A 10,597-nucleotide genomic window follows, 5' to 3' on the forward strand; every position below is an offset into this window, starting at 1 on the left:
ACACCATATAATTTCTTATGAGTTATTTTACATAAAAAGTCTGTAATCATTAATAAAATACATTGATACTTTAAATGTTATTATATATGCTATTATTTTTATACTTAGAATAGTTTTTCCCAAAGTTTAATCTATGAAACGCAAGGCTTCTAAAAAGTTTTGTTAAATAAATAAAATTATATGGTGTAATAAGTTTGATGAAAATGAAGATATATAAATTTAAGTGGTTTCCTTTCATATTTTTTATGTTTGTAGGAAGCTAATACGCACTGTAGTGCCAAAGGGCATTTACAAAACATATTCGACTATGGCACCCTCCATTCATAAAGCATTTTGTGCGGTTGGTGTGCCTCTGAACACATTTTGTGTTTTTTTGTTTGTTTATTTTTTTGTTTTTTTCTTTTTTTGAGGCGGAGTCTCGCTCTGTCGCCCAGGCTGGAGTGCAGTGGCCGGATCTCAGCCCACTGCAAGCTCCACCTCCCGGGTTCACGCCATTCTCCTGCCTCAGCCTCCCGAGTAGCTGGGACTACAGGCGCCCGCCACCTCTCTCGGCTAGTTTTTTGTATTTTTTTAGTAGAGACGGGGTTTCACCGTGTTATTAGCCAGGACGGTCTCGATCTCCTGACCTCGTGATCCGCCCGTCTCGGCCTCCCAAAGTGCTGGGATTACAGGCTTGAGCCACCACACCCAGCCCTTTCTGAACACATTTTAGTTGACCTATATAGAAGCTATTTATCTGTTCCAAGACCATATAAAAAACGTAAACCAGGCCAGGTGTGGTGGCTCATGCCTCTAATCCCAAATTTTTGGGAGGCTGAGGTCAGTGGATAACCCAAGGTCAGAAGTTTGAGACCAGACTGGCCAACATGGCAAAACCCCATCTCTACTAAAAATAAAAAAATTAGCTGGGCGTGGCAGTGCACCCCTATAGTCTCAGTTACGCGGGAGCCTGAGACAAGAGAATCACTTGAACCTGATAAGCATAGCTTGCTGTGAGCCAACATTGTGCCACTGAACTCCAGCCTGGGCAACACAGCGAGACTTCCAAAACAAAAGAAAGGGAGAGGGAGAGAGAGGGAGAGGAAGAGAGAGAGAGAGAGAAAGGGAGAAAGAGAGAGAGAGAGAAAGGGAGAAAGAGAGAAAGAAAAAGAGTGAGAGAGGAGAGAGAGGGAAATTGATGGAAGGAAGGAAGGAAGGAAGGAAGGAAGGAAGGAAGGAAAACTTAAAGTATACTTTAAAAAATTTTTAAAGCCTCATTGTATATTCATTTATTTGTTTGCTTTATTTAACAACCTTTTGCAAGTTATTTGCTTAGTAAATATTATGAATTAGGGCTCTTTTTCAACCAACAATTAATTCTCCCAATACCATTTGTTTAGAAACTTATATCTTTTAATCCTTTGGTTTATGATGCCCTCTGTTTTTTGCCATAACCTAAATTATGATATATACTGTAGTGTGTCCAAATACTATCTATTCTGTTCTATTAATCTGACTATAGTTTCATGAACTGGAACCACAGTGTTTTAACATCATAACATATTTAAACACCTGTCTTAATGTATTAAAAGATGTGAATTGTTTTTCTTTCTCCATAATGTTCATAGATACATTTACCTGTTTTTTCTCACAAATGAACTTTGAATTATTTTACCGTGATCTCAAATAACATTTATTAACCCTATCATTAATTTGAAAGTTATTTGCATATTTAAAAAAATCCAGTGCTCCATTATGGAAATACAGTTTCTATTTTCATTATATCGAAGTTTTTATTTATATTGTTTAATAAAGTATTTTAAGACTCCTGATATAGGTTGTGTACATTTCTTAATAACATATTACCATTTTGTGAATAGTACCTTTTCACATTAGGTACACTAATTGGTTATTGCTGCTGTACAGAAAAACTACCAACTTTTGCCATTTAATATGCATCCAATCACTTTAATGAACTTTAATATTAATTCTCAGACTTTTGCAGATTATTCTCTTGAGTTCTCTATTTAAATAGTCATATTGTCTGCAAATAATAACAAAAATTTGCCTTCACTTATTTCAGTATTATATTTTATTGCCTTGGCAAGAAAGTCAAAGTCTGTGTTAATTAGTAAGGATATTAGCAAATACTCTTTTTTGTAAATATAATATTCAATAGTTTTAAAAGTAATTTTAAGGTATGTTATCAATTCATAATTTGGTAGGAATTAATTTTAAAATTAGGAATGAGTGGTGAGTGCTATTGAAGGCATTTTTACCAACAAATGAGATCAAAATAAATCTCATGGGATTTCCTCTTGTATTATCTATTTATATCTACCTACCTACCTACTTATCTATTTATCTCCCTGTCTATTCACATATCTAAATATCACTCTATACATTAAGATGTGTATATATGTAGTTGCATGCATAGCATATACTACAACACACACATACACATTTCTGTCTATTACTAGAACACCTGACTTTCCTTAGCTAAATTCTCTGGTTGAGGTTCAAAAGGTTTCTAGAGGCCATGTCTTAGTGCTTAATACTCTCATATAGTTTTCTTATGTGAGCTCAGATTTCTGTAATAAATCATTTTCAGATTCTTCTTGGGCCTCAGTAAAATGTTCTCTTTATCTTTCCTTGCGAGACCTTGTGTTGTTGTTTTTGTTTTTTCCTCTTTGCTATTCTTAAGTCAAAGTCATCCAGATTCAGTGTTTACCATCAGAAAATGTATCAATTTCATTTGATGCTGCTCACTCTCTACCAGGTACTAACCAAATCACCTTTTTATATCAGTATAGATGAAAAGGTACCTAATGTCTATGAGTCTTAGCCATACATCAGTGTCTAACAAAAGTTTATCAGTTTCATGTCTCTAGACTGAAATAGAACCATTTTCCAACTCCATTATCTGTATCATTGACACTTTGCAGATGAAATACAAGGGGAATACTATACTGTACTACTTTAGGAGCTTCTGCCTATAGTCCATTTATGGTTCCACACCTGGAGGATGATGTTTTCTAAGATGTAACTCCCCCTGTTCAACCCTGTACCACCTGCTTGTGTTTTTAATTCAGATGTATATACTTGTGTGTGATAGGGTTGGAAGAGGTGTTAGGGGAAGGTGGAGGATAAGTGAGCCTTGGTGCCTTAAGAAACAACACTTTTACATAAGGATGACGGCCTAGTGTCCTGTTGATAGGTTCTGACCTGGTGTCTCTAGATTGTGGGCATTCAGTGAGGTTTCAATGAGACGTCTGCCTGTTGTTTTTAAGGAAACATGACTCCTCTGTTGTAGGGAAAGAAATTGGAGAAGACCATTAATTATTTTTATCATAATCTTCCATTACTCTGCTATTCAGTGAAAATCTTTCTCCCAATCACCTCCGAATCAAGCACTATGTCCTCTGACAGTCTTAATTTTCTGTGTTTCTGTGAGTTGCATCTTTTGTTCTGTCTTCATAGATTTGTTGGGAAGCGGGGAGACATTAGAGACACTGATTGAAGAATTACTTTGTAAGTGCCCAATTAAAGTAGAACCTGGGTGAAGAAATTCAGGGTTTTCAAATAAGGATAAAATTCACAGAAACAAATTGGCAGAAGTTTACTCCATTCTGTTCTAGAACATTTCAAGGCTGTTTTATCAAAGAAGACATTAAAGTTAAATGAAAACCTTTGGTCAAAACTTAGAAACTTTAAACTTACTTTATGTAGTGATCACATGATAAAACTACTTCATATAAAACACTATGAAGCTATTAGACCATATATATTCTCAAAGAAATTAAGACAATGAGAAAAATATAATATACCAGTAACTACTTTTCAAAATTATTGCCATTTAGGTATAGAACAATTTTATAAAGAATAACAAAATGCTTAAAACATATTGACATATCAACAATGTGTCTGATCGTTTTTGAAATCATCCTCAAAAGGATTTTGTTAATTTTCAGTCTTCCCCTAGACACTTGTATTATCCTAGGTTCTCCAGAGAAGCAGACTCAATAGGAGATAAACTCACACACACTAACTATAAGAAATTGGTGCACACAATTAAAAAGCCTGAAAAATCCAAGATCTGCAGTCAGAAAGAGCTGATAGTATAAGTTTCAGTCCAAGTCTAAAGGGAGGAGAAGACTAATGTCCCAGCTAGAAGGCAGTCAAGCAGAAAGAATCATTTTATTCTATTCAGGCCTTCAACAATTTGGATGAGGTTCACTCATATTGTGGAGAGAAATCTGTTTCACTCACTCTACTTATTTGAATGTTAATATCATCCAGAAACACCCCCATAGATACTCCCAAAATGATGCTTAACCAAATATCTGGGCACCCCATTGTCCACTTAAACTGAGGCATGAAATTAACCATCGCAAGTCCACTCCTTATCAACTTGGCACCCATACGCATTTCTTTAAACTATACCTAATCTCCAAATGAAGATGATAATAAGGTCATAATTATGTCTAACATGATATAATTATACTGCATATAATCAGAAATACATTAACCCTTTCCACAGAGGAGTCAAAGTCCTTAAGTGATATTTAGTCTTCTCAATATTTCATAACTTAAATACTATGATATAAAATTAAGCACACTTAAATATGATATAAATCCAAATATTTTACATTTTATAATAATAAAGGACAAATAAAACAAAGATATACACACATACATATATAAAAACATGTTTATAACAAAATAATGAATAAATATTCATGACAATTACAGTCTTCATTTTTGTAACTGGACACATAGCCATAGCTAGTACATATAACTTCCTTCTTTCACTACTCATTCTGCATTCCCATTGCCTTCAACAAGTACCTCAGTTGCTCACAGTTCTTTACCTGGTGGAAAGACACAAGCTTTCATTCCTAAAGGATGTGAGTCATTAGTTTTGCTGCCAGGATTTGATTGTTGCAGTTTTCCATTGACCTTAAACATATGGTGTGGTAATAGTAAGAGATGACTTTAGGGATGACTTTAGGTATACCAGACATACTCTTCTTTACCTTCATTGTGAAGCAGCAGTCCAATTTCCACTTGGTAGTCAGGTGGTCACCAAGCATGGTAACTTCTTTCTTTGCTTATTGATTCAGAGGCATGAGGAGTCCAAAGTGGTCAGGCTGCAATTTTAACTTCCAGTTCATAAGAAAACATTCTAATGTTTTTTGGTAGAAGCATTACTCCCTTCTGAACTAAGAATTCTAGGCCAGCAGAACATAAGTTGATAGGAACAGGAAGAAAAATTTTGTTAATGCATCACTATGGTTAACAGTGAGTGACGCCACTCCCATTTCCACTTCATGATTCTTGGACCCATGCATCCTAGCTATCAGAGAAATAGCACAATATATTGAAGTCAGAGAATATATAGCCTTTCATAGAACCTGCCCTAACCCTGTAAGTTATTGCCATATATTTGGAAGTATAAAAGAGTCTTCAAAAGGCCATTCTACCTTTCTATCAAGCCAGCTCTTTCAAGATGGTGGATAACATGGTAAAAGCAGTAAATCTCATAAATGTGGGTCCATCACCACATTTCCTTAGCTATGAAGTGAGTATCTTGGTCACAAGCGATGCTGTGTGGAATATCATGACGATGGATAAGGTATTCTGTAAGTCCATAGATGGCAAAATCATTGCATGCAAGGGAGGAAAATCCATATTCAAAGTAAATGTCTATTAGGGATTAAAAGCTTTAAGATTAAAAAACAAAAATAAAAAACAGTAAATGTCTTTTCCAGAAAGAACAGAACACAGTCCCTTCTATGATGAAAGCAGTATAATGTAATCAATCTCTTACTAGGTAGCTGACTGATCACTACAAGGAATGGTGCTATATCAGGGATTCAGTGTTAGTCTCTGCTGCTGGCAGATTGGGCACTCGGCAGTGGCCAGAGCCAGGTCTGCCTTAGTGAGTGGAATTCCATGTTGCTAAGCCCATGAATAACCTCCATCTCTGCCAACATGGCCACTTTGTTCATAAGTTCATTATGTGATGACGGGGTGGCTGGAGAAAGAGGCTGACTGAATATCCACAGGAGAAGTCATTCTGTCCACTTGATTAGTAAAATCCTCCTCTACTGAGTTCACCATTTGGTGAGCATTCACATGGGACACAAATATCATCACATATTTTGCCCATTCTGAAAGGTCTGCATACCTCCAATCTAAAATTTTTCTTGTTACCAATTTTTCAGTGATATTCCTTCCATGACCCTGACCATACTGTCAAACCATTGATCACAGCCCATTAATCAGTACATACATCTGGCCAGTTTTCCTTCTGAGCTAAGTGAACAACCATATTCTGCTTGACAGACGGATTTCCCTTTACCATTCTCATTTAGGATACCAAAGAACAAGGCTACAGTGCTACAGCTACCTACATTCAGGTTGTGTCTGCATATAATTCACATCCCAGGCCCTAGATGTCTTCTTTTGCCAGCTTATCATCAGGATCTTCCCATGTGGTGACAGGTATGGGCTGAGAGAGAAGGCCGAGTAGCAGAAGTGAAGACCTTAGGCTTTGGGGCCACTTCTTCATGTAACTTACCTGTTTCCTTAAGGTCTATTTGGGTCCCCTCACATATATATCATTTCCACTTTATTATGGAGTGCTGATGGGCATGCCCAACTTCAGGCCTTGGTGGGTCAGATAACACCCAATTCATAATGGACAGCTCAGATTGCATGGTAACATGGTGGTCCATGCTTCCGTGTTTAGTCTCTACTAAAGGTCCAGTAGCAGGCCAAGAGCTGTTTCTCAAAGAGAGTATTTACTTGCAGAAGATGGCAGAGCTTTGCTCCAAAATCCTAAGGGCCTTCTTCATGATTCATCAGTGGGGGCCTGCCAAGGGTTTCAAAAAGCATCTTTATCTGCCACTGAAACTTCAAGCACCAATGGATACAATGGATCATATGGCCCAAGTGTCAGAGCAGCTTGCACGGCAGCTTGGACCTGTTGCACAGCCATCTCTTGTCTCCATTCAAAACTAGCAACTATGGGGGTCATTTGATAAATGAGCCCACTAAATGTTGTGCCCCCTTTTCTTGGTTTTAAGGAGAGTCCAGTTGCAACAACGTATTCTTTACCTTGGAAGGGATATCTCAACATGCCCCACATCACAGGACCCTAAGGAATTTCCCAGAGTACAAGGCCTCTGAATTTTGAAATTTATTTCACACACTCTGCTACACAAATGTCTTACCATTAAGCCTAAATTAGTTGCTGCTTCTTGCTCATTAACTCCAATTAGCATAATGTCATCAATGTAGTGGACCAGTGTGATGTCTTGTAGTAAGGCAAAGATCCCTGTAAACTAAATGATGACACAGGGTTGGAAAAGTGATATCCCCCTGAGGTAGGACAGTGAAGGTGTATTGCTGGCCTTGGCAGCTGAAAGCAAACTGCTTCTAGTGATCTTTACTAACAGATATCAATAAAAAAGCATTTGCCAGATCAATAGCTGCACACCAGGTATCAGGGGACGTATTAATATTAATTTGCTCTAGCAATGAAATCACATCTGGCACAGCAGCTACAATTGGAGTCACCACACGATTAAGCTTATGATAATCTGCTGTCATTCCCCGACGTTCCTCTGTCTTGCACAAGCCAGGTAGGTGAATTGAACAGGGATGTGGTAGGAATCACTACCCCTGCATCATTCAAGTCCTTGATGGTGGCATTATTCTCTGCAATCCCTCCAGGAATGCAGTATTACTTGCAGTTTACTATTTTGCTAGGAAGTCATCATTCTAGTGGCTCTCACTTGGTCTTTATCACTACCATGGCCCTCACATCACAGGTTAGAGAATCAGTGTGAGTATTTTGCCAGATGCTTAATGTATCTATTCCAATTTTACATCCCCAAACTGGGGAAATAACCATAGGATGGGGTCAAGAACACACTGGGCCCATTGAGAGACCAACTTGAGATAAAACTTCCTTGATTCCCTGCCTACCATAACCCTCTATCCTAAATAGTGAGCCACAATGACATTTTGGGTCTCCTGGAATCAATGTCATTTCAGAGTTGGTGTCCAGTAGTACCTGAAAAGTCTGATTATTTCCTTTTCCCCAGTACACAGTTACCCTGGTAAAAGGCCATAAGTCCCTTTGGGGGAAGGCTGGGAGAAAAATTAACAGTACAAATTTTCAGTACTTTACCAAGATCTTTTCTCTAGGGGTCTTGACCTTTCCCTTCATTCTAGCAGTTCTGGGTTTGAAAACTGGCTCAATCCTGATAATTGTTTGAGAGGCTGTGACTCTATTATTACAATTCAGGTTAGACTTTTGCTCATGTGACCTAGAACTTTTCTGCTTATATAAATCGAGAAGGAATGTGGTAGGCTTCCTATCTATTTCACTTTGGGAACACCATGGTTAACTAGCCAGCACCATAAGTTTATATGAATCAGGCTATTCTGATTGCCTCTTTGACCCTGCTGTCCATTACAGTAACCACACACCCACTTTGCATTTGGTGGTTGAGTGCAGCCACATGACTCTAGCCACCTGGGATCCAATTGTCCCCATTGCCTTTAGTTTTCCCAGTGGTCTGCAGGCACTATGGTAAGGTCTGTCCTACAGAGAACAGCAACCACAGAGCTCTTTAAGGATGCCATGACTCCCCTCACAAATTTATTTCTCATGGTAAGAGTAATAAATAAGTATGTTTTCTGTACCCTTCTAGTGTGGTTGAATAAGCATTAAATGACAAATCCACTCTAATACTTTCCAATCGTGTGGTGACTCCCTTCCTCTATGTTAAACCAAGGCAGGTCCTGTATTTCTCATTTGCTCACTGTGGGCCACTATTCAGTCCATGTTTCAACCAACTAAGCAAACAAACTGTTAGAATGCTTTCTAACTCCTGAATATCCACAGGACAAGTCATTCCGTCCACTTGATTAGTAAAATCCTCCTCTGCTGAGTTCACCATCTGATGGGCATTCACATGGGACACAAATATCTTCACACTTTTTGCCCATTCTGAAAGGTCTGCATACCTTAGATTAGAATCTAACTTCTGAGCTATGATATTAGAGAATCTCTGCTATGTGAGCCCATATCAATGAATTCAGACTGATCCAACTTAATGTTCTTAACACCCATTATCACACACCCTTAATAACTATTCCCACAAGTGTTTCCTGGATTTCTGCTTACCTATATTAGAAAACTTAAGCTGTTCTTTTGGAAAGTAGTGCACCATGGGTCACAATGAGTACCTCCCTTTAGGGGCTGGCTGGAACTTTAGTCTACTACTAGGTCTAGAAGCAAAGCGGGGTGGAAGAGACAGGTCCTGAGAAGAATGAACATTGTCTTGCATGGAAACTGCCTCAGAGAAGGTCATTACAGTTTCCTTAGGCAATGCAGGATTAATCCCCTCAGACAAGGGTGGAGAGGCTGAGACCACCAAGGCAGGAAAGCAGCTGTGATTGGAGAGGCCACTTCTGCTGGAGGGGAGCAGGCCTCTTCCACTGGCAAAGAAGACTTCCAGAATTTAGGAGTTCAATGCCCTCAGCTTCATTAGGGTCTTCCCACTCATCCACATTACAACTTACAGGATCCCAGTTTTCTCACAATCAAAGTCCTCACTTTAACAGTAGATACATTGAGGGTCTAGGAGTTGAACTTACATTGTAATTCAACCAATGGTACAATGAGTTTTGTATTTGATTGTCAGGAATCCCAGTTCTGTGGCTATAAAAGAAAAGACACACATAAAGCATCCAGGTCATTTAAGCAGTGCTTGAGCTGAGACTTTGAATTTCTTATCTCATTCCTTCATTTCACCCCTCTGTCCAGTGACATTAGGAGTAACTAGCCAACCTCACTATATTCGTGAGTGTCCTAGTTCATCCATGTAACTATAACAAAGTACTAAACTGGCTGGCTTATAAAAAACAGAAATTTATTCTTCATAGTTCTGGAGGATGGGAAGTCCAAGACAAAAGTGCTGGCAGATTAGGTGTATGGTGAGCACCTGCCTCCTTGTTCACAGATGGCCATCTTCCTATTGTGTCTTCATATGGTGGAAGCAGCAAGGGTGCTCCCTGGGGTCCCTTTTAAAGGGCATTTGTTTCATTCATAACAGTCATACCCTCATGACCTTATCACTTATCTAAGGCTGCACATTTAAAGACCATTAGAGTGGGGATTAGGTTTCAACACATGAGTTGGAGGATGTGCGGGGGGATGTACACATTCCCTCAATAGAAGTTAAATATTCAAAGATGTTCAAAAATATCATATGCACAGTCACCCAACCCCTTGCTGTTTATAAGTTGTTGATTAGAAATATATGAAGCAGATATTTTGCATATGCATATCTTTATTGCCAGATCATGGAATAGACTATCAGTGTTCTCTTTACTACTGGAAAGAGTCATTAGTGTTGTTAAATCTAATCAGATTAGGCACAGAATTCCAAAAATCCCAGAATCGATTAAGAAAACATATCCTTAAAGTTCTGTTCCTCTGGAACAACTTTCAATACAAAATTCTATATTAATCTGGGTTCCCTGGAGAAACAAAACCAATAGGATTTAAATATATATATGTAATTAATATATTATATTA

Source organism: Rhinopithecus bieti, unplaced genomic scaffold (genome assembly GCF_001698545.2).
Source record: "Rhinopithecus bieti isolate Rb0 unplaced genomic scaffold, ASM169854v2 scaffold_18624, whole genome shotgun sequence".
NCBI classification, from domain to species: domain Eukaryota; kingdom Metazoa; phylum Chordata; class Mammalia; order Primates; family Cercopithecidae; genus Rhinopithecus; species Rhinopithecus bieti.